The 23,701-nt window shown below is 44.0% G+C and overlaps 1 long non-coding RNA gene across 1 annotated transcript in view; it reads right to left on the bottom strand.

Moving 5' to 3' along the window:
* Positions 1 to 2,768: 2,768 nt before the first annotated feature.
* LOC112114909 overlaps positions 2,769 to 23,701 on the bottom strand; it is a 128,460-nt gene continuing 107,527 nt past the window's right edge. The window contains exons 3-4 of the long non-coding RNA XR_003899767.1: positions 11,310 to 11,419; positions 2,769 to 2,958 (exon numbers count right to left, since the gene is read on the bottom strand). This is a non-coding gene — a long non-coding RNA (uncharacterized LOC112114909). The remainder of the gene's footprint in view (positions 2,959 to 11,309; positions 11,420 to 23,701) is intronic.

The raw sequence follows: 23,701 nt of genomic DNA, 5'->3' as shown, positions 1-23,701 counted from the left end.
CTGAGGCGAGCACATTGATTTATTTTATGACAAATCAAGCCTCGTGCTGGGCTATGAATGAAAGATTTATAAGATTTTGGCCTTTAAAAGTGGCTGTTATAAAAGCGAGAGGCTAAAAGGGAGAACATTAAAGTTTGCAGTAAGGGAGGTAGAGAATCATGCTGCCCAGTGAATTCATATAGCCAGATTAACTACTCGCACACATAGGTACAACTCTATTAACTTCAATGGAGTTGCATTCACTTAGGCCAGAAGTTAATCTTACCCTTCAACAAAAGATTGTGCAAAAAGTGCTTACTAGTGTTCACAGTAAGGATCTGAAGTCCTCACTTAGGCAAACTCCTGTTAAATTCAATGGGAGTTTGCCCAAGTATGGACCCACTGACACTTACAGTTAAATCTTATCTGAGAGCATTATATTCCAAGTGTGAATACCATGAACTAATGCACTGCAAAGGCATGAAAAGTATCCATTGTAAATGGGTGCTTCTTTTGCTCCTTTTTAAATAAAGGAACATTTTTACTGCACTCAATCTTTTCAGGAAACTATAGGTACAACTTCACTATCCTCTTACCCATTACGCTCCTCCTCTATTGTTATGTGTATTATAGTAATACCTAGAGATTCCACCCATTATGTTTGGCACTATACAGTCACATAAGGGACAGTCTGTGCACCCAGAGACTTTACAGTCTAAATAAACAATATCAGGACGACCTGAGATTCATGGCATTCCGTGCAGGTTTGCCATTCAATTGACAGAGGCAGAAGTCTCCTGTCCTCCATTCTCCTTCTGAATTTTGAGATATTTTGGAGAAAACATACCCCCAATACATTATAAATTCTCCAAGGACCTTTTCTGAATGCTCTAAAGTGCTTAAAATGTGGGATTTTACCCCCATGGTCTTTCTCAAATAATACACCAACACCCAAAGACTTGTGGTACCCTGTCTAAACTATCTTTTAACATCTTTAGTGCTGTAAGACAAGTGAAGGTAGTTGGATGACTCATTGTGAGAATCCTGTACATCGGACTCTGAAAACTTGTTTGAAAATAATAGGAATGTTTTTGAAGGTGTTTCGCCAAAGGTCTGTATTCTGGGTAGGTGTGATATTGGGAAACATACATTTTTAACATGAAACTCTATTCCAGAAGGTAATTTCACTTCATTATCATGCTGCTAGTCCTACACTTTGGCAAATGGCAATTACATTCATTTAAACAATGATAAGGAGATGATTGATTCATCCCTTAGAATACATTCAGTAGGAAAAGTTAATTAAACCACTTTCAGGCTTAATTATACCCAATTAAGTATTTCAACCTTTAAAATTTAATATCCACATTTTTTAAAAATACCTTTTAATGGGCTTGTAGAGCTAGCTCATTTATGATTGTGTCCTTAGCATTAATTGCCTTACTGATGTCAACTCCTCAGATGTTTCGTTGATTAAAAATAATTCTCTCAAGTGGTAGATTTCAGACTTTGCCGCTATCATAGTCTTTCTCCAGTTCTTCTCATCTGAAGTGATTTAGGCTTTGTCTACACTGGAACCTGAACAACAAAACTTTTGGCATTCAGAGGTGTGAAAGAAACAGCCCCCTGAACGACAAAAGTTTTGTTGATGAAAAGCGCCAATGTGTACAGCGCTTTGTTGGCAGGAGAGCTCTCCTGCTGACAAAGCTACGACCACTTGTTGGGGATGGAAGTTTTTTGTTGGTGGGAGCACTCTCTACGGCTGACAAACAGCGGCTACACTGCGCGCCTTTTAGCGGCACGGTTGTAGTGGCACAGCTGTGTCACTAAAAGGTGCGCAGTGTAGACACATCCTTAGATTCTACCTGTGCATGCATGACCGGGTCTCTATTTTGCTCACTGAACAAAGTTGCTCCTAATGATGGACAAATCAAACAATAACGTTGCCAATGATTGTGAATATTGGCTATATTCAACTTAGCAACTATGTCTGATCAACTATTTGAAATATATGGCAATAAAATTAAGGATTAGCAAGAGAGGTTGCTTTGAGATTTCCCAGGCTCTTGAGAGCATTCCAGCTAATTAGTGCTCAGTTTAGATTCAGTCATGTGCCTTATATGTAGAGGGACAGTCTTAGTGTTACTGCCACTTTAGTGAAACTTAGATTTTTGTCCAGTTTTACCACAACTCTCAGCCTTCCAGCCATCTGCATACCCTCTGCCCTCTTACTCTATGAAGTTATTGGGCCCATCTCTGTCTGCGGTTGGACTGAATATTCTTTCTCGATGAATTGGGCTGGTTTCTGTGTTATAGGATATAATCTGGGATTCCATTATCCAGTGGCTCTCAACCTTTTCCTTACCAGGACCCCACTCCATAACGAGGATCTATCCAAGACCTCCATCTCATTTAGCAATAATTCCCAAATACAGAACCCATGGCATAATCCATTGTGAAGTAGCATAGCAAAGACAATAAGAAAGCAGTCAACAAAAAGAGGTTCATTAGGGTACAGACACAGCACAAGTAGGCCAGAAAGCAGCAGAGAGTGGCAGGGAGATTACAGAAGCCCTGGAGTCCAACCGTGGTAGCCAGGACTCAAAGATAGTGGATAGAGAGCACATAGGACACAGGAAGTAAGGGGGGCAGAGAGAGGGAAGGAAAGGAAGGTTGCATGCCCTGTTCAATAGAGAGAAAGAATGATGCATCTATTTGATGGAAAATAAATGTGAGAAACAATGAGCAAGCAGGCACACAGATGTACCTCTGCAGTACATACCAGATAGAAGGCTCTGAGTCTCTGTTCTAACCTCTCCAGGTCCTTACAATCATGTCCAATGCCATGGTCTCTTCATCTGTGCACTCCAGTCACTGCTCACGTGGCTGCTTTTTCCAGAGCCAGCTCATGTTTATCAGCCGAAGTTGTTTACGGCTCATTTACCAGCTGTTTTGAATGTATGTGATTTTAGGCTCGTACTGAGGGATGAAAGACATAAAAGAGGGTGTCTTGAAAGTGTGTTGGCAACTATCAAACTCTGCAACACGTTTCTCCAGGTCCGATTTGCTACTCACTCCATGTGCTGAAAAGAGCCTTTATATAGGGTGGTTTGCTTGTTTTTTAAGTCACCCAACTGACAGATTTGTGGCTGTTCTTTACTTTTTTGCCTAACTCGGTAGTTCTCAGCACCAAATGTAATTCACACATTTAGGATGTAGAAAATAGTTTAAATAGCCAGTCCTTGGTATCCTACCTGACAGACTGCAGTAATGTCTTAGCCAGAAACAGCCCTTTTGGAAAACAGTATTTCAGAGCAAACTGCCTTCTTTTTTAGCAGTGGCATCTCATTTTTTCCATCATTAAAAGTGAAGTATCAAAAATGCCCCATCTACCAATTAGTTAGCAGGTATAGGGCTGAAAGCACAACTTTCACTGTCCTCCCTCATATTCCACATCATGTTGAATCTCCTTGTTCTCACCTTTAAGGCTCCACCCAACTCAGCTCCTACCTTACCTCTGTTCTCATTTCCTCTTGCACACCCTTCTGCTCTTCAAACTCAAAATCGTTTGCCTGACTACCCTTAGTCTTCTCCTCCTCTTATTCTAGACGTTGTACCTTATCTTCACACTGCCCTCTCTGATGGAAGTCTCTTCCAGTACTTTTATTGCCTTCACTTCAAATTCAGATGCCTCTTAACACATTTATATTTGTATTACCATAGTGCCTAGGAACACCAGTCATGGAACTGGACCCCATTGTCCTAGGTGCTGTACAAACACAGAATAAAATTTCAGTCCCTGCACCAAAGAGCTTACAATCTAAATACAAAACTAGAGACAACAGATGGCTGCAGAAAGGCCAACAGGGAAGTAAAAGGAAACAATGACACAATATCAGTTGGCATGATAGGCTGTGGTCCTAGCCTATCATTAAATCTTATAGTGATATCCCACCAAGAACTAATGAATGTGACAGTATGAAGGTTTTACCTTTGACCCATATCTCATCTGTAAAACAAAACATATTTACAATATTTGAACTATGTGGGAAAATTCTCTGCACCTTTTCCAACTCTAATGAATCTTTTTTGAGAAGGGGTGACCAGAACTGCATGCAATATTCAAGGTGTGGGTGTGCCATAAATTTATATAGTGGGATTATGTTTTTCCGTTTTCTTATCTATCCCTTTTCTAATAGTTCCTAACATCCTGTTATTTTTGACTGTTGCTGCACACTGAGCATAAGTTTTCAGAGAACTATCCACAATGACTCCAAGATCTCTTTCTTGAGTGGTAACAGCTAATTTAGACCCCATCATTTTGTATGTACAGTTGGGATTATTTATTCTAAAGGGCAATACTTTGCACCTATCAACATTCATCTGCTATTTCGTTGTCCAGTCACCCAGTTTTGAGAGATGCCTTTGTAAGTCTTCCATAGTCAGCTTTGGGCTTAACTATTTTGAGTAGTTTTGTATCACATGCAAACTTTGCCACCTCACTGCTCACTCCCTTCTCCAGATCATTTATGAATATGTTGAATAGGACTGGTCCCAGTACAGATCCTTGAGAGATCCCGCTATTTATGTCTCTCCATTGTGAAAACTGACCATTTAGTCCTACCCTGTGTTTCTTATCTTTTAATGAGTTATTGATCTGTAAGAGGATCTTCCCATGACTGCTTAGTTTGCTTAAGAGCATTTGGTGAGGGAACTTGTCAAAGGCTTTCTGAAAGTCCAAGTACACTATATCAACAGATCACTCTTGTCCACATGCTTGTTGATACCCTCAAAGAATTCTAATAGATTGGTGAGGCAGGATTTTCCTCTACAAAAGCCATGTTAACTCTTCTCCAACATTTCATGTTTATCTATATTTCTGATTATTTTATTTTTTACTATAGTTTCAATAAATTTGCCTGGTACTCAAGATAGGTTTACCAGATTGTAATTGCCAGGATCTCGCCTCTGGAACCTTTTTAAAAATCAGCATTACATTAGTAATCCTCCACTCATCTGATACAGAGGCTGATTTCAGTGATCAGTTACATACCACATTAGCAGTTCTGCAATTTTTTATCTGAGTTCCTTCAGAACTCTTGGGTTAATATCATCTGGTCCTGGTGACTTATTAGTGTTTAAGTTATCATTTGTTACAATACCTCCTCAACTGACACCTCAGTTTGGAACAGTTCTTCAGATTTATCACCTAAATAGAATGGCTCAGGTGTGGGAATCTCACCCATCTCTGCAGTGAAGACTGATGCAAAGAATTAATTTAGCTTCTCAGGAAAGTCTTTGCCTTCCTTGAGTGCTCCTTTAACACTTCAATCATCCAGTGGCCCTACTGACTGTTTGGCTGACTCTGACATACAATTTTTTAAGTATGTTTAGCTAGTTGCTCTTCAAAGTTGCCTCTAACCACCTCTTTTACTCTGCTATTTACTCATGGTTGCATTTTTTGGCTCTCTTACTGTGTTTTTATTTATTTATTTGGGGGTATACATTTAGTTCAAGCCTCTATTATGGTGTTTTTAAATAGGCTCCATGCAGTCTGCATGTATTTCACCCTTGTGACTGTTTCTTTTAATTTCCATTTAATTAGCTTCCTCATTTCCATGTCATTCCCCTTTTTGACGTTAAAGGCTAATGCGATGGGTTTCTTTGGTATTTTTCCCCAGAAGGATGTTAAATTTAATTACATTATGGTCGGTATTACCAAGCTGTTCAGCTATATTCACCTCTTGGACCAGATCCTGTGTGCCACTTAGGACTAAATCAAGAATTGTCCCTTCCCTTGTGGGTTCCAGGACTAGCTGCTCAAGAAGCAGTCATTTATGGAGTCTAGAAGTTTTATCTCTGCATCCTGTCCTGAGGTGATCTGTTCCCAGTTAATATGGCAAGAGTTGAACTCCCCCATTATTATTGAGTTTTTTTGTTTTTGTAGCCTCTCTAATCTCCCTGAGCATTTCACAATCACCATCACCATCCTGGTCAGGTAATCAGTAGAATATTCCTACTGCTATTCTCTTATTATTCAAGCATGGAATTTCTATCCATAGAGATTCTAAGGTAGTGCTTGATTTATTTAAGATTTTTACTATATTTGACTCTATTCTTTCTTTCACATATAGTGCCAGTCCCCCACCAGCACGACCTACTCTGTCATTCCTGCCAGGTGGAGCCGGCAACAACCAGGACTGGGTTCAATATCTAGGTGTGCCATTCCAACAATATAACACTGAACCGGCTCGAGCCCCCACCCAGTAACCTGAGAAAATTACACACGACCCTTGGGTGCCTCTGAGAGGCAATACTTCCCCACTCGCAACCACAGAGTCTGTAGAAAATAAACTTTTAATGAAAGGACGGAAGTCACCAACACTAATTAGGGAAAATGCCACAAGCAGGATTCATAATCATAAAACTGTGAGCAGGACACCCACCCCGGAGTGCATGGGGCAGTGCCTTACACCTCATGTTCTTGAGTTCCACAACCAACAGTTCCTTTTCTGTGCCCCTCTCTGCTCCCCCACCATACCCCACTCACAGTGCTTGTCCTTGGTCAGAGAGGACCCAGGGTTCAGGGTGCATCTCTGTGAGTTCACTTCCCACCCAGAGAAGAAGGCACCTTGCTTGCTCTGCCATCTGAGCATTTGCTCTGGCTGGCCACCCTGCTAGTCACTGTTCCTCTCTGCTGGCCGCCCTGCCAGCTGCTGTTCCTCTCCACTGGCTGCCTCACCAGCCACTGATTCTGCTCTGCTCGCCGCCTCGTTAGGCACCATTCTGCTTGCTGGTCACCTTCTGCCACCTGCCTCTCTGCTGTGACCTCTGCAGGTGAGTCTCTTGAGAGTTCACCCAACTGTTAGTGATTGTCAGCTCTTAGTGACTTTTAGCTGTTAGTGATGCAGGCTGGGCAGAAATGATGTCCCACCACAAGTGTTTTCAGCTCTAGTAAACACTTAACATAACAAAAGACTCCAAATGGAGAATTCATTCAGATCCTGCTTACACCTATATATTTTGTACCCTGGTATTACCGTGTCCCATTGATTATTCTCATTCCACCAAGTTTCTGCAATGCCTATTATATCAACATCCTTTAATACTAGGCACTTGAGTTCACCCAGCTTAGTACTTAGCCTTCTAGCATTTGTATATAAGCACTTGAACATTTTATCGCTATTCAGTTGCTTGCTTTCATAAGTTATATTTAAGAAGGACTCTTTTACGTTTGACTGTTCCTTATTAGTGTTTACCTGTACTTTACCAACTTATTGCCTATCCTCTTTACTAGGATATAGATTCCTCCCTTTAATAAATTCATACCTAAGGGATGTCTCTGCTTGAACTGCGTGCTCCTTCACACCTGTTGGGTTTCCCCCAACCTCTAAAGCCTTTTTAATTTTATGTGCCAGCAGACCTTTTCCATTTTAGTTTAGGTGGAGCCCATCCTTCCTTTATAGGCTCTTCCTTTCCCAATAGTTTCCCCAGTCCCTAATAAACCTAAAACTCTCCTCTCTACACCCATCATCTCATCCACGCATTAAGACACAGAAGTTCTATCTTCCCTGCCCTGCATGTGGAACTGGAAGCATTTCAGAGAATGCTACTGTGGAGATCCTGGACTTCAATCTCTTACCTAGCAGCCTAAATTTGGCCTCCACGACTCTCTCCTGCCTTTCCCTATGTCATTAGTATCTATATGTGCCACGATCACTAGTTCCTCCCCAGTACCACACACAAGTCTGTCTAGAGGTCTGGGAGGTCTGCAACCTTCGCACCCAGCACACAGTTCACCAGGAGGTTCTCCAGGTCATCACCAAGCCCACATCTATATTTCTAATATTCAAAACCCCTATTACTATTACCTGGTTCTTCCTAGTAACTGAGGTTCCCTCCCCTGGAGGGGTATCCTCAGTGCAAGAGGATGCCATGACATCATCTGGAAGGAGGGTCCCAAACATAGGATAGGTTTCAGAGTGGTAGCCATGTTAGTCTGTATCAGCAAAAACTACGAGGAGTCCTTGTGGCACCTTAGAGACTAACAAATTTATTTGGGCATAAATTTTCGTGAGCTAAAACTCATTTCATCAGATGCATGGAGTGGCATGAAGTTGATGGATTTCCACTTCATATGGCTAATTTCAGTGCCTTGCATGGTGACATGTTTCAGAGTGGTAGTCATGTTAGTCTGTATCAGCAAAAACAACAAGGAGTCCTGGTGGCACCTTAGAGACTAACCAAAAGAAACTACACCATCTGCTCAAGAAACTCCCTGAAGAAGCACAGGAACAAATCTAAACAGATACATCCCTAAAGCCCCGACCAGGGGTATTCTATCTGCTACCTAAGATCCATAAACCTGGGAATACTGGATGGCCCATCATCTCAGGCATTGGCACTCTGACAGCAGGATTGTCTGGCTATGTAGACTCTCTCCTCAGGCCCTACGCTACCAGCACTCCCAGCTATCTTCAAGACACCACTGACTTCCTGAGGAAACTACAATCCTTTGGTGATCTTCCAGAAAACACCATCCTAGCCACTATGGATATAGAAGCTCTCTACACCAACATTCCACACAAAGATGGACTACAAGCCGTCAGGAACAGGATCCCTGATAATGTCACGGCAAACGTGGTGGCTGAGCTTTATGACTTTGTCCTCACGCACAACTATTTCAGATTTGGGGATGATTTATACCTTCAAGTCAGTGGCACTGCTATGGGTACCCACATGGCCCCACAGTATGACAACATTTTTATGGCCGACTTAGAACAACGCTTCCTCAGCTCTCGTCCCCTAGTGCCCCTCCTCTACTTGCGCTACATTGATGACATCTTCATCATCTGGACCCATGGGAAGGAGCCCTTTAGGAATTCCACCAGGATTTCAACAATTTCCACCCCACCATCAACCTCAGCCTGGACCAGTCCACACAAGAGATCCACTTCCTAGACACTACAGTGCTAATAAGCAATGGTAACATAAACACCACCCTATACCAGAAACCTACTGACCACTATACTTACCTACATGCCTCCAACTTTCATCCAGACCACATCACACGATCTATTGTCTACAGCCAAGCTCTAAGATACAACCGCATTTGCTCCAATCCCTCAGACAGAGACAAACACCTACAGGATCTCTATCAAGCGTTCTTAAAACTACAATACCCACCTGCGGAAGTGAAGAAACAGATTGACAGAGCCAGAAGGGTACCCAGAAGTCACCTGCTACAGGACAGGCCCAACAAAGAAAGTTACAGAACGTCACTAGCCATCACCTACAGCCCCCAACTAAAACCTCTCCAGCGCATCATCAAGGATCTACAACCTATCCTGAAGGACGATCCCTCACTCTCACAGACCTTGGGAGATAGGCCAGTCCTTGCCTACAGACAGCCCCCCAGCCTGAAGCAAATACTCACCAGCAGCTACACACCACACAACACAAAAACACTAACCCATGAACCAAACCCTGCAACAAACCCCGACGCTAACTCTGTCTGCATATCTATTCAAGGGATACCATCATAGGACCTAACCACATCAGCCACACCATCAGGGGCTTGTTCACCTGCACATCTACCAATGTGATATATGTCATCATGTGCCATCAATGCCCCTCTGCCATGTACATTGGCCAAACCAGACAGTCTCTATGCAAAAGAATAAATGGACACAAATCTGACATCAGGAATTATAACATTCAAAAACCAGTAGGAGAACACTACAATCTCCATGGACACTCAATAACAGACTTAAAAGTGGAAATTCTTCAACAAAAACCTTCAAGAACAGACTCCAATGAGAAACTGCAGAACTGGAATTAATTTGCAAACTGGACACCATCAATTTCGGCCTGAATAAAGACTGGGAGTGGATGGATCACTACAAAAACTAATTTCCCCCTGCTGATACTCACACCTTCTTGTCAACTGTTTGAAATGGGCTACCTTGTTTACATTGGCCTCATTAGCACTACAAAAGTAATTTCCATCCCTTCTTGTCAACTGTTGAGAAAAACCCACTTCCACCTTAATTGAATTGGCTCCTTAGCACTGACCCCCCTCCCACTTGGTAAGGCAACTCCCATCTTTTCATATTCTGTGTATTTATACCTCCCTACTGTATGTTCCACTCCATGCATCTGATGAAGTGGGTTCTAGCCCACAAAAGCTTATGGGCAAATAGATTTGTTAGTCTCTAAGGTGCCACAAGGAATCCTCGTTGTTTTTGCAAATATAGGATAGTTTCTCTCCACTCCAGCCTGATGTTCTCCTTTCCTGAGACTTTCATCCTCCTTAACAGCATGGAGACTGTCAGACTAGGGGCGGGACCACTCTGCTGCTGGACTATTACTTGCATTACTTTCACTCTTGCAGGGGTTTTTGTGGGGGAGAAGGGGGCTATTGGCCTAAGTTTAGAGTGTTTGTTAGGTGTATCTGCCTCTCACACTCTCTGTCTAAACTCCCTTGCAAAACTCCCCCTGTACATTAGTTCCTCTGGTCGCTTAAGAGCTGGCTTTTTAAATCTCTGATCTCCCTGAATTAGGCCTGCACTCTTGTCAATGGATCCTAAGGGGGTTAGGGATCAAAGGATGGCAGCTAAGGCCCCGTTAATAAGCTCTCAGCCTAGCCTAGCAGGTTGCTTGGCTCAGCACACAGCTCCCAGAACAGATCACACCATGGGCAGCGGGTATCAAAGGCAGGGGGAGGCTATGCCTCCCCAAACAGCCTTGCATGGCCCCACCCACACACTGCCCCCAGACTCCTTCCTGCTTCCCAAGCTATGCTGTGGGGGGCTCTTCCCCCCCCCCCCGTGGCCATGGCCTTAGGCTGGGGATGGGGGGCTAATGGGGGCTGGCCTATGCTCCGGGGCGGGGGGTGGGAGGCCATGCCACCTGCCCGGCATGCTGGGAGGGCCTATGCTGCCCGCCCCCTGGAACTCTGGGGCTGGGGAACGCCATGCCACCCGCCCAGAGCTCGGGGGGAGGCCACACCACCCGCTCTGGGGCTGGGGGGGAAGGAGCACACCACCTGCTCACCCACCAGGCATTCTGGGGATGGTGGGGGGCACGCCGCCTGCTCTCCCATCCGGCGCTCTGGGGTTGGGGGCACTCGGGTGGCTTGAGGGTGTGTGGGGGGGAGCTGGCTGCCACACTGAGGGGGTATCTGAGCTCCGGTGGGAGGGGCAGGGCCTCGGGCAGAAGGTGTGGTCCAGGCCAGGGGCTAGCCTCCCCAAGACCGGAGTTCACCTGCCGCCCATGGAACACGCTGTAATCTTTAATCAAGCAAGAACATAAACAGACAACACACTCACCCTGAGGGTAATGTAGTCACTCCTCCTTTGCCTGGAGAACTCCCTCGCAGAACTCCCCTCTTTACTGATCCTGTTTGTTAGCTTGACCAGACTACAATTCTATAACTGCACTGAAAAAGAGGAAAGTGATAGGTAAATTGAAAGGATTTTTCTCATGCACAATATAAAAATACAATTGAAATCAGTGTTTTCAGCCCATTTATATTTTTCTTTACCTAAGCACAATATACATAAAAATGTACAATGATTAAATACCTCCAAAAATATGAAATCTTGTGGCATATATTTCAGATATTGTTTAACTATGGAATATTCTTGTTTAAATACATCCCCAAAACTTGCTGGTATCAACTGAAAATGAATCAGGTGCTGAGATTACACCTTTGTTAATCCTGATGATCCACAAACGCCACAATGAGGTATTTAAAATAGGAAATTCATTGAACCTAGTTGGGCATACTTCGAATTACTGTTTAGTTGATTAGCAATGGCTCCAAAGCCAGCCACCATAAAAAGTTTCTCAGTATATTGTTTTTATACCCTAGAGCAGTTTGCAGGTATTATGATTCCTTTAAGCTCTACACAAGATTTTCTTTGTTTAGTAGCCTGCATGTTACATGTATCCTTTCACATTTCAGGCACATTTTGTGTGCATTACTATTCTATTATCAGGTCATGCTGACACTTTAAAAGTCTACTGGCCCCCCTTTGAAACAGTTGCCAAATCAACAACTATGAACAAAATCACATCCTAGTAGAACACAGTATCACAAATGAAATCGACATACAGTAGAAGCAATTTAAAGTGTATTAACTGAGCCAGTTCTGATGTTCGCACCGTCTGATATCTCTTAAGAAGATAGCTCTGTCTGTGACTCCCCCGAAGCATACACTACCATTTTCTCCTTGCAATCACATCTAATAGTTCAATGGGATTACTCCTCCTTAAAGTTAAGCACATGCATACATATTTGCAGGATCACTGCCTTTCTCCCGTTACTTCTCCCACTCCATCCTATATTGTTTTAGTAAGGGAAAGATCTTCTTCTGCACTAATTAGAGATGGGCCTACCTCACAAAGGGCATGATCAGGTCCAAACCCTGTTTAATTCAGGAGTGTTCAGATCTGCCAGGAATCACTCATAAAGGTAGGATACAGATCGTGATCAAAGCTTCAGGGATTTTCAGATGTGGGATTTGGATTTGAGCCTCCCTCTAGTATTAGTCCCTGTACTTTTATACCTACCCAATAAACAGTGAGAGGGCACATTTGTGTGAACAGATGTGTTTTAACCTGTTCCAGATGCATTGTAAGCTCTTTGGGGCAGGAAGCATCTTTTTAATATGTCTGTTTGTAGTGCCTATCATAATGAGGCCTTTATCCATGACTGGAGCTTCTAAATGCTACCTTAATACAAAACAATGACTCTTTCACTTAAAGTATGAAAGCCTTTGGCTACCATAATACCTAAAAATGCAATATAACAACACCTAAAAAATCAATGTGTGCCTGTCTCTATTATTCTTAAGAATATTTGAAAGAGATATGATGCTTAACTGATGCACAGTGTTTAGGTAATTAAAAGAATATTTGAGAGAAAGGAAAATTCTCTTTTAAAAACAACACACACCAAATTCCAATTCTCACTTAAATAAATGTAGACTGGACTATGCATCTGGGAACAGACAGGAAATGCATGTTTCTAGCAGTCACAACTATGAAAATAACTTGCAAATTTGTGACATCATGATTACTACTCCTACTAATTATTTCCACACTTAGGAAAATATCAGAATTTATAGGAGGCTTTCAAGATATGGAAAATATCCCACAAGTGAGCCAACTATAATTCATAAGAGGTAGAACCCAGAATGAATTATTAAGGTCATTCCTTCAAGAATGAATGTAAACATTTTCCACATCTCAGTATACTATGTATGCTGTGTATATATTAAATGCCTGTATTCATGGGGTCTGTGCATACGTAATAGTTATCCCATCTATTTTAGGAATTTCTATGGCACATGTCACTATGGTATCTAAGCACCAATACTGTTTATGTAATTTTAAATAAATAAAAGGAATCCAGTTACTACTCATTCTCTTTATTTGTAAATGCAATATAAAGGTGTTAGATTCCAGTAGAAAACATAAAATGAATATCAGGAATTGATACAAAAGTTAGACGATGGCTAATTCTCAATGTTTAGATGATTAAAAGGGAATCACAGACTGCATGACATCAAGAGCACACATCAACCTTACTTTTGTCTGAAGACCCAGTGTAATGGGGAGGTATGATCGCTGCTCCAAGGATCGTACCAAATGGGACAATAAATGCACTGTGCCATATTATTATTGTCTGTGCTGGCATAAGCCCCAATCCTACTAATAAAAGCACAGTTGAAAACTCTTATGACTGCACACAGTTCCACTGTCTTCACTGGGACTCCATGCCAGAGCAAGGGTCTGCATTGGCTTATCTGTTTGCAACATAGGGAAGTTAGAGCTTTCCAGGGCCAGGAATGACTCTTTCTTTGATCTGTACCATGCTGAACACATTGTTGGTGCTTAGCAAAAAATAAAATTATATTTTATTCAATACAAACAAAGACCAGGCGGTCCAATCTCAAAATAGTGCAGATTTTTAAAAAAATTATATTGCTTTGGTGTATTCTCACTGAAAGGCTTAAAAACGTGTATCTTAGGAACGTTGGTCAGTTGGCACAAAGGAAGCGGGAGTCTATTCCAATCTGAGGGGCAGTGCTTATTCATCTCGGCAATACCCAGATAGTAGGGAAATGCCTAGATAGAAGGCACAAGCATAGGCGCCAATTCCGTGGGTGCTCCGGAACTCAAGCACCCACAGAAAAAAAATAGGGGGTGCTCAGCACTCCTCAGCCACAGCTGTTGGGCAGGCTGGGACTGGCCGCCGATTAGCTGTTCGGCGGCTGGTGGTAAGGACTGCAGGGAGGAGAGGAGCCAGCAATGGAATGGGGGGGGGGTCTTGGGGAAGAGGTCAGAGAGAAGTGAGCGAAGGGCAGGCAGAGGGATGGGGGAGGGTGTGAGGTGGGGGCTGGAAGAGGCGGAGCGAGGTCAGAGCCTTGCAGGAAGGGGTGGGGTGGGGGCAGGGCCTTGGGTGGAGGCGGGGTGGAGCACCTACTGGGCAAAAGAAAAGTCAGCGCCCATGGGCACAAGGACAAGAGATAGAACGATCCGAAAGGAATAATTAGGCGGGAAGCTTGAGAAAGGCCAAAGGAGTGAGGAAGAAATGAAAATTCACAGTATTTGACAACTAACTCCAGCGGCGCAGCGGGGCTAAGGCAGGCTGCCTACCTGCCCTGGCTCCCAGAAGCGGCCAACGTGTCCAGCTCCTAGGCTCAGGGGCAGCCAGGCAGCTGTGCATGCTGCCCCGGCCAGCAGGCACCCCCCCCCAGCTCCCATTGGCTGCAGTTGCCGACCAATAGGAGCTGCAGAGCCGGCGCTCGTGGCAGGGGCAGCGTGTAGAGACCCCCCTGGCTGCCCCTGCACCTAGGAGCCAAACATGAGGGCCACTTCTGGGAGCCGCCCGAGGGAAACGTCGCCCAGCCAAAGCCCACACCCCCTCCCGCACCCCCTGCCCCAGCCCTGAGTCCCTTCCCACACCCAAACGCCCTCCCAGAGCTTGTACCCCAAACCCTCCCCTGAACCCCAATCCGCTGCCCCAGGCTCAGTCCAGAGCCCCCTCCCACACTCCAGTCCCCTCACCCCACCCTCCAGCCCAGAGCCCGCACACTCTCCCACACCCCAACCCCTGCCCCAGCCCGGTGTAAGTGAATGAGGGTGGGGGAGAGCGAGCGACGGAGGGAGGGGGACAGAGTGAGTGGGGGCCAGGGCCTTGGAGAAGGGATGGGGCAGTTAGTTGTCAAATACTGTGAATTTTCATTTCTTCCTCACTCCTATGGCCTTTCTCAAGCTTCCCGCCTAACTATTCCTTTTGGATCATTCTATATCTTGTCCTTGTGCCCATAAGCGCTGACTTTTCTTTTTCCCAGTAGGTGCTCCACCCCATCTCCACCCAAGGCCCTGCCCCCACCCAACCTCTTCCTGCAAGGCTCTTACCTCGCTCTGCCTCTTCAAGCTCCCACCTCACACCCTCCCCCATCCCTCTGCCTGCCCTTCGCTCACTCAGGGAATGGGCGGGGCAAGGGAAGGGTGTTTGGGTTTGTGCAGTTAGACAGTTAGCAACCCTATCCTGTATGCTGGACTGTGTACACATGAAGGGAAAAGTTCCTTATGGCCTTTCCATTCATGTTCACTATGGTGCAGTGTGACTTCTTTGTCACATTACCCTGTGCCAGCCTAGTGCTGTCTTGCTCCCTGAAAATCATTCTACATAGATCCTAAGTCAGTCAAATTACTTCTCCATATTACTGGTGCCTTATGAGGGAATACGGGGAGTTGGTAACGTTTTATATGGAAAAAAACCTGAAAATTATCTTCAAACAGTTCTCTGTCAATACACAACATGATCTACCTTGTACAACCCATTAACTCTTGGACTAGTGTAATATGCCAATGTATTAGTCAAATGAATGCGGTACACATACACAGAGGCATCCAGAGCAAACACGGGGTTAAAATTAAGAAAACCTGGGAGCAAAGCTGAAAGAAAGGTCTATTTGAAGGGGGTAGAGGTGGTGAGGAGAGGAAACCCAGAGTGGATTTTAGTTCACATTTTTTTCTATAAAATCTAAAACCTCCAGACTTGTAAAAATCATGTCCCTATGGTAATAGCAGCTTTGTGGATTTTCCAGACAATAGGGCATCAGAAAGAGTCACCTGATCCACCTTTAAGACCCGGTGAGAACTGTGGAATATAATGGGCTGCAAAACACCTGAAACTGCTGGCATCAGGAACACTTCCTGTCTAATGCTGTTGGACAACAGACACAAAGCCTGCCCTGTAATTACATCCTACCCTGATCTACATTTGCAGTCATGTAATTAATACTTCCTCTGTAAAGCAATGGAATAATATAGAGAGCAGATATTTCAATCTTAGTCTGGGAAAAGTCAGAGAGAGCCCTGCATGTGCATTTTAGCTACAGGGAAGTGCTTTTCTGGTTCCATTTGCTCACAGTAACTGTAATTAGATGCTTAGAGCTCTCTTTGTGCTAGGAGAAGAAAATGATACTTCCTTCCTGTTTAAAAGCCATGAGTGGCGGGGGGAGGAGAGAGGGGGGAGCAGTGAGGGGAGCCTATACTTATTCAGTAAGGTTTGTGAAAGTGATAAATGTAGATGGCTAGGCAGGCTGAGACAGCACAGTAAGTGTTGTGAGGTGCCATGCACAGGGGAACATTTCGCTTACTGTTGTGGAGGTATCTAATAAATCTATACTGGCTTGTCTGCTCACATAATGAGCCCCAACCTGCATGGCATTAGTCTGCTAAAGTCAATGGGAGTTGTACATGTGAAGGACTTTCAGTATCAAAGTCGGCATCAGCTCCCTGCTCATCCATGGATTGGCATTAATGCTTCTCTAAACCTTTGCCCGCTGGGTTGGTCATAAGGAAACTTCTGTAACAGCAATCAGAAGTAAAATCAAGTCATGAATAATGGGGGAGTAATGTGGAACTGCTCCATGACCGTCACATGCTCAACTTTCTCACATACCTTCATTCATTCAGTCTTCTTGATCTGTCCTAATTTTTTTAAACCCCCCCACCACACACACACACACAACATCCTCATGTCTTCCCATTTTTAGCCCTCCATGTTGCAGGTACAAGGTACCCACATGTGCACAGATATACAGGATGAAATATGTAAGCACCATAAAGCACAAATAAACCAAATGAAAGGCTATAGTGTTTTGAGCCATTACTGCACTATTTTTATGAGTCCTTCCAGTTCTTACCTGCCTCTCACTAGTTCTTTTCCCCTGTGTTCAAGGGGAACATAGCTCAAGCACCCAATGTTCCTACCTCTTCATGGCTTTCTCCTATTGGTACTTCATCACTGTAGTGGCCTTCCTTTTCTACTCTGGTGGCTCCACTTGATTCATTGTTCTCATTTATAGGTCCTACTCAAATTATGGGATCATTTTCCTCATTGAATACCCTACAGTCCCTGTATCATGGTATAATATTTTAACGCAGCGGATCGATAAATGTTAAATCACAAAACCTGCCAACAATTTAATACTGTCCTTAGTCAGTGAAAATGGTCTCATCCCCTAGAAATGTAAGAGATTTGACACACAATCAAAATGGGTTTGCTTTCCACCTCTTTATTCAGTAGTTTAGGCCAATATTTTTAATGACACCAGAGAAAGTGAGAGAGGAAATCATACTAACTACTTCTTCAGCTGCACATTGCTAAACTTCTAGCACATTTTTGGGCTACATTTAATCATATCATTGATTCAGTGAGAAGTATGCCTGCATCTGTAACCTCTATACTGTTACCTAAACTTTATAGGAGAATATTGTTGAGATGAAGGTATCAGCAAACCTGATCTCTACCAGAAATTGATAGCACAGGAGTTACAAAATACAAAACTAATAAATCTGAAGGCCTTTTTTCAAAAGGCAGATACAAAAACTGCATGTTGTGTACGTATCTCCTGCTTTCTACAAACAAATACATAAAGGGAGGGGGATTTTTTTAATGTGTCTGAATGTCAATTTTTAATATCCAGTTTAGCAGACTGAAATCTGATCACAGATTAAAAAGTAATACACATAGAAGATATTCAGAAATGACAGTGCCTGCTCAACATTTTAGCATCTGATGTCAATGCCGTAGTAGAGATAGTAGGACTGGAGTTACCCTTCACAGAGGACACTCCTATTGCCTTATTGAAGATAATCTGCTGTACCACTGTGCTATTGCTTTTGTCATGATAGAATAAAATATAAACAGCCTCAGGCATGAATGGGAAAGAGGAAAGAGGAGTTAATTCAGTTGCTGTAACTGTACTGCTCACACTGTCATAGTGCAGATAGGCCATTTGCTCCAGGAAAAGTGAATCCAGCATTCAAGGGAGAGAAGACATAAGCCATGTATTAATATGTTAGCATATGTTACGAATGCTGTTTGTTACCACGCAAGGAAAAACTCTGCCAAAAACAAGAACATTTTGAGCACATGTGAATGGAGTTATAGAAGGCTTAGGAGTACAGTACAATAACTTTCACTGTAACATCTGCTTCCATGAGCACAGAATCATAGAGATGTAGGGCTGTAAGGGACCTTAAGAGGTCACCCCTGTACTGAGGCAGGACCCAGTAAACCTAGACCATCCCGGACAGGTGTTAGTCCAACCTGTTCTTAAAAATCTCCAAGACGGGGATTCAGCAAACTACTTCAGAAGCCTATTCCACAGTTTAACTACTCTTCGAGTTAGAAAGTTTTTCCTAATATCTAACCTAAATTTCCCCTGTGGCAGAGTAAGTCCATTACTTCTTGTCCTACCTCCAGTGGTCATGGAAAACAGTTGATCACAGTCCTCTTTATAACATCCCTTAATACATTTAAAGACTTATCAGGTCCCCACTCAATTTTCTTTTCTCAAGACTAAACATGCTCAGTTTTTTTAACTTTTCCGCATAGGTCAGGTTTTCTAAATCTTTTGTCATTTGTATTGCTCTCCCCTGCACTCTCTCCTATTTACCCACATCTTTCTTAAAGTGGACACAGTACACGATCTGAGATCTCATCAGTGCCAGGCAAGGCGGGACAATTACTTCTTGTGTCTTACATATGATATTCCTTTAATGCAGTCATTCCTGAGTGTAACTGCAACTGCATCCTATTGTTGACTCATACTCAATTTGTGACCCACTATAACTCCCAGATCCTTTTCAGCAGTCCTATCATCTAGCCTAGGGGCGGGCAAACTTTTTGGCCTGAGGACCGCATCGGGTTTCGTAAATTGTATGGAGGGCTGGTTAAGGGGAGGGAGCCCGGCCTCCACCTCCTATCTGCCCCCCCCGGGACTCCTGCCCCATCCAACCACCCCTGTTTCCTGACGGCCCCTCTGGGACCCCTGCCCCATCCACACATACCCGCTCCCTGTCCCCTGACTGCCCCTGGAACTCCTGCCCCCGACTGTCCCCTGCTGCCCCATCCAATCCCCCATCCTTTCTGACTGCCTCCCAGGACCCCTGCCCCCATTCAACCCCCTGTTTCCCCCCGACCACCATACACACCTCTGCCCCCTGACCACCACCCCAAACTCCCCTGCCCTCTATCCAACCCCCTCTACTCCCTGTCCCCTTACCGTGCTGCCTGGAGCACCGGTGGTTGGCAGCACTACAGCCGTGCCGCCCGGCTGGAGCCGTGCCACGCTGCCACCGCCACCACCACACAGCACAGAGCACTGGGTCAGGCCGGGCTCTGCAGCTGCGCTGCCCCAGCAGCTCACAGCCCCGCCGCCCAGAGCATTGCGCCTGCGGTGGAGCGAGCAAGCTAAGGCTGCAGGCGAGGGGGAACAGCGGGAGAGGGACCGGGGGCGAGCCTCCCAGGCCAGGAGCTCAGGGGCCGGGCAGGACAGTCCCACAGGCCGGATGTGGCCCATGGGCTGTAGTTTGCCCACCCCTGATCTAGCCAATCATTCCCCATTTTGTAGCTGTGTATTTGATTTTTCCTTCCTAAGTGCAATATTTTGCACTTGTCTTATTTGAATTTCATCTTGTTTATTTCAGAACAATTCTCCAACTTCTCAAAGTTGTTTTGAATTCTAATCCTGTCCTCCAGAGAGCTTGCTACCCCACCCCTGCTTGGTGTTATCTGCAAATTTTATAAGCATACTCTCCACTCCATTATCCAAGCCATTCATGAAAGTACTGAGTAGTACCAAACCCAAGACTGACGCCAGTGTGACCCCAATAAATACATTCTCCCAGTATTTGAGCAGTCTTTCAAGCAGTTGCGTGCCTACATTATAATAATTTCCTCTATATCAAATTTCCTTAGCTTGCTTTAGAGAATGTCATGTGGCACTGTGTCATAAGTGTCACTAAACTCAAAGTATATCACATCTACTGCTTCTCCCCATTCACTAGGCCAGTAACCCTGCCAAGGAAGAAAATTAGGTTGGTTTGGCATGATTTGTTCTTGACTAATCCTTGCTGGCTATTTTTTATAACCCTATTATCCTATAGGTGCTTACAAACTGATTATTTAATAATTTGTTCCAGTATCTTTGCAGGTATCAAAGTTAGGCAGAGTGGTCTATAATTCACCATGTCCTCTTTGTTCCCCTTTTTAAAGATAGGTACTATGTTTGCTCTTCTCCAGTCCTCTGGGATCTCACCCAGCCTCTATGAGCTCTTGAAGGTAATTGCTAACAGTTCTGAGAATGCTAGACCCCTAAGTACCCTAGGATGAATTTCATCAGACCTTGCTGACTTGAATACATCGAATTTATCTAAATATTCTTTAACCTGTTTTGTCCCTATTTTGGCAATTGTTTGTATAAATATTTTATACAGTTCTTGGTATAAAAATAATCTGTTAATCCAGATAGACACACCTGTTCATAGCTTTCACCCAGGGTACTTTCACACAAGTGATAACTACAAAACTTCAGAAAAATCTGACTAGTTTTGTGTTTCAAAGCTAGCAAGAAACTCATTGAGATCACCAATCTCAGCAAGTTAGGCCAAGGGCCCAGACTTACCCACTACATTTTCTTATGGAAAGAGAGATGCTTTTATGTCCACCGTCACACCACTTGTCCGTAGGAGATACTGGTCAACCTTACCCCTCATTCTTTCATGGGTGAATAGCGCCAACCTCCCATTCTACTATATATTGGTAGGATGTTTGTAAAATGAATAGGATATTATAAAGGGTAGAGAATGGCATGGAATATTATTCATAATTAATTTTCAAGCACTCAGAAATGCAGCAGGTACCTCATAAAAACAAGGAAAGAGCATCCCTGCCCCAAAGAGATACAACATTGCAATACTTGAGCGTTACAATTAGATATTTTAAAAAAGAGAGAGAGAGCAAGAGAACAATGAGAAAGGACAGAGTAACAATAACAGGATTGCATACTTACTCCATAAGGTATGTACACATTCTGCTAATGACATTAATTTGGGTTGTTTGGTTTAACCTTTCCTGTCCAGTCACTTCTCAATGGTGAGTGTTAAGAGGAATTTACATAAGAACATAAGAGCTGCCATACTGGGTCAGACCATAGTCCATCTTGCCACGTATCCTATCTCCGACAGTGGCCCATACCAGAGCTTCAGTGGGAGTGTACAGTGCAAGGAAATTATAGGGTGATCCACCCCTGTCTCCCACTCCCAGCTTCTGCTAATTTGAATGAAATAAGGAAGATGGAATACACATGACACAAACTGAAGTACACTTCTAATTCTCAGTTGGGGAGCTAAAGTTATCTATATCTCTGAGCTGATGGGCTATGCATTAACAATAAGGCTATGATTTAGTCACTGGTATTTTCAGTAAAAGTTATGGACAAGTCACGGGCAATAAATAAAAAGTCACTGCCAGTGACCTGTCCATGATTTTTACTAAAATTACCCCTAACTAAATCTTAGGTGCTGGGAGGGAGGCACTCCAGTGGCTGCTGCTGCTCTGGCGGTGGTGAGGGGTGCTCCGGCGGTCACTGCTGCTCCTGGGAAGGTGGCCTGGGGCCTGCTGCTGCTCCTCGGGGGGGGGGGGAGGCAACCCCTGGCTCCGCCACTGCTGCTGGGGTGGGGACAGCCTGGGGCGCGGACAGCCTGGGGCGCCACTGCTGCTCCCGGACCGCTGCTCCAGGGTCCCCAAGGCCGCCCCAGCTTCTCGGGTAGCCCTGGCATCAGCCACACTAGCCGCTGCAGTTGCGGAAGTCATGGAGATCCCGGAAAGTCACAGAATCCGTGACCTCCATGAAAGACTCACAGCCTTAATTAACAACAATTAGTTCCATCTCAGTGTATGCAACATGGGAATTAATAAAGCCATTTGAGTCTTCTTGGGATGTGACTATCTAGCAGTGTCCTCTCTGACATAGCCTCAAGTGCTGCTGAATAGATTCTTTCAGTTTTCTCTTTCGCTTAATATGGTGATGTGCAATTAGGATAAAATAAAATCTGTGATCCTTGAAAAGAAGAGTTTGTCATTTCCCTGGATAGAAGCAGGCTCTAGTGCTGAAAATTGCTACAAACAAGTGACCTGAATGGTCTATATTTCAGATTCAACACTCTTTATTCAGTGTCAACATCCCGACAGAATCAGTTTTCCCATATCTGAAAAAGTAGCCTGGCCCTAGGGAGTCCCCAAAGCCAAGCAGTGATACAGTTCTAAAGATAATCTACTTGTAAAGCAGCAGAGCTCCATCCTGCTTAACTTGTGCACTCCCAACTCTTTTGTCAGACTGTTTCCATTGCTCTTACACTTAGGTCCATTCCACAAAACCTTAGTCCAGATAGACAGCTAGACAGCAAAGTCTCGTTCAAATGAATGGGCTATTGATATTATTGAAGAGGGAGTGCTCAGAATTTGATTGCATTTTGTAATTCGAACAATGTATTGCACAGGTTCTGAAACGTGTTCTTTAGAATCCTTAACAGTTCTGAAACTTTTTTGCAATGCAGACTACAGCTCATGGACACCTGTTGTCCAATTTGCAATCACATAAAATCCATGTGGCATCTACAGCAATCACTTACATGGAAAATTAATATTAGGAAAGTATTTAATATCCCTTAATGCGATTTAGCAGCTGAAAGCAAGGAGAGTTAGCACAGTGTAACGAGCCAGCTCTCCATGGACTGTAGTTTGAAAAACAGTAGCTTAGAATAATATTTCATAGTCTGAATAAGGTGTTTGCACTGGTGCTCTGTGTGGTATGGATGGAGCATTGTCTTGCATGAATGGTTTGATTAGCTCCTTCACAGTACTCCTTCATTACTAAACATCTCATTGAAATGACTGGAACTGCTGCACCATTGAATTCAATTGGCATATTTAAAGTAGTAGCAATGCATAGTAATATTGTTCAAAAACCCATTTGCTACCTGTTTATCCTATAGAATAGCAGCAGGGACTGTAAAAGCAAGGGGGACTGTAGGACTTGAGGAAGGAAATCTTTCTGGAGTCCCCCTCCAGGGGAACAAATGTTAAATCCCCAAATTTCCTGGTTACCCTTAGCTCAGACACAGACACATATTAATCCGCTAGAAAACATAGGACATCTCTGCAGATGGCTTCCTCATCAGCCCCAGTGCCCCACTGATCCATGGCCAGCATGGCTCAAAAAGACCTGTGCTGCCAGGGCGTCCACAAACCATTGCTACTCTAGGGATCCACCAAAACATGCATTCAGTCTTAAGCTGCATAAACTTGGTAGTAGATTTGCTAATTCTCACCAAGGATAAATGATAC

The sequence above is a fragment of the Terrapene carolina genome, unplaced genomic scaffold (genome assembly GCF_002925995.2).
Source record: "Terrapene carolina triunguis isolate 2854851 unplaced genomic scaffold, T_m_triunguis-2.0 Scaffold21, whole genome shotgun sequence".
NCBI lineage: Eukaryota > Metazoa > Chordata > Testudines > Emydidae > Terrapene > Terrapene triunguis.
This window is presented reverse-complemented; position numbering and strand designations above follow the sequence as displayed.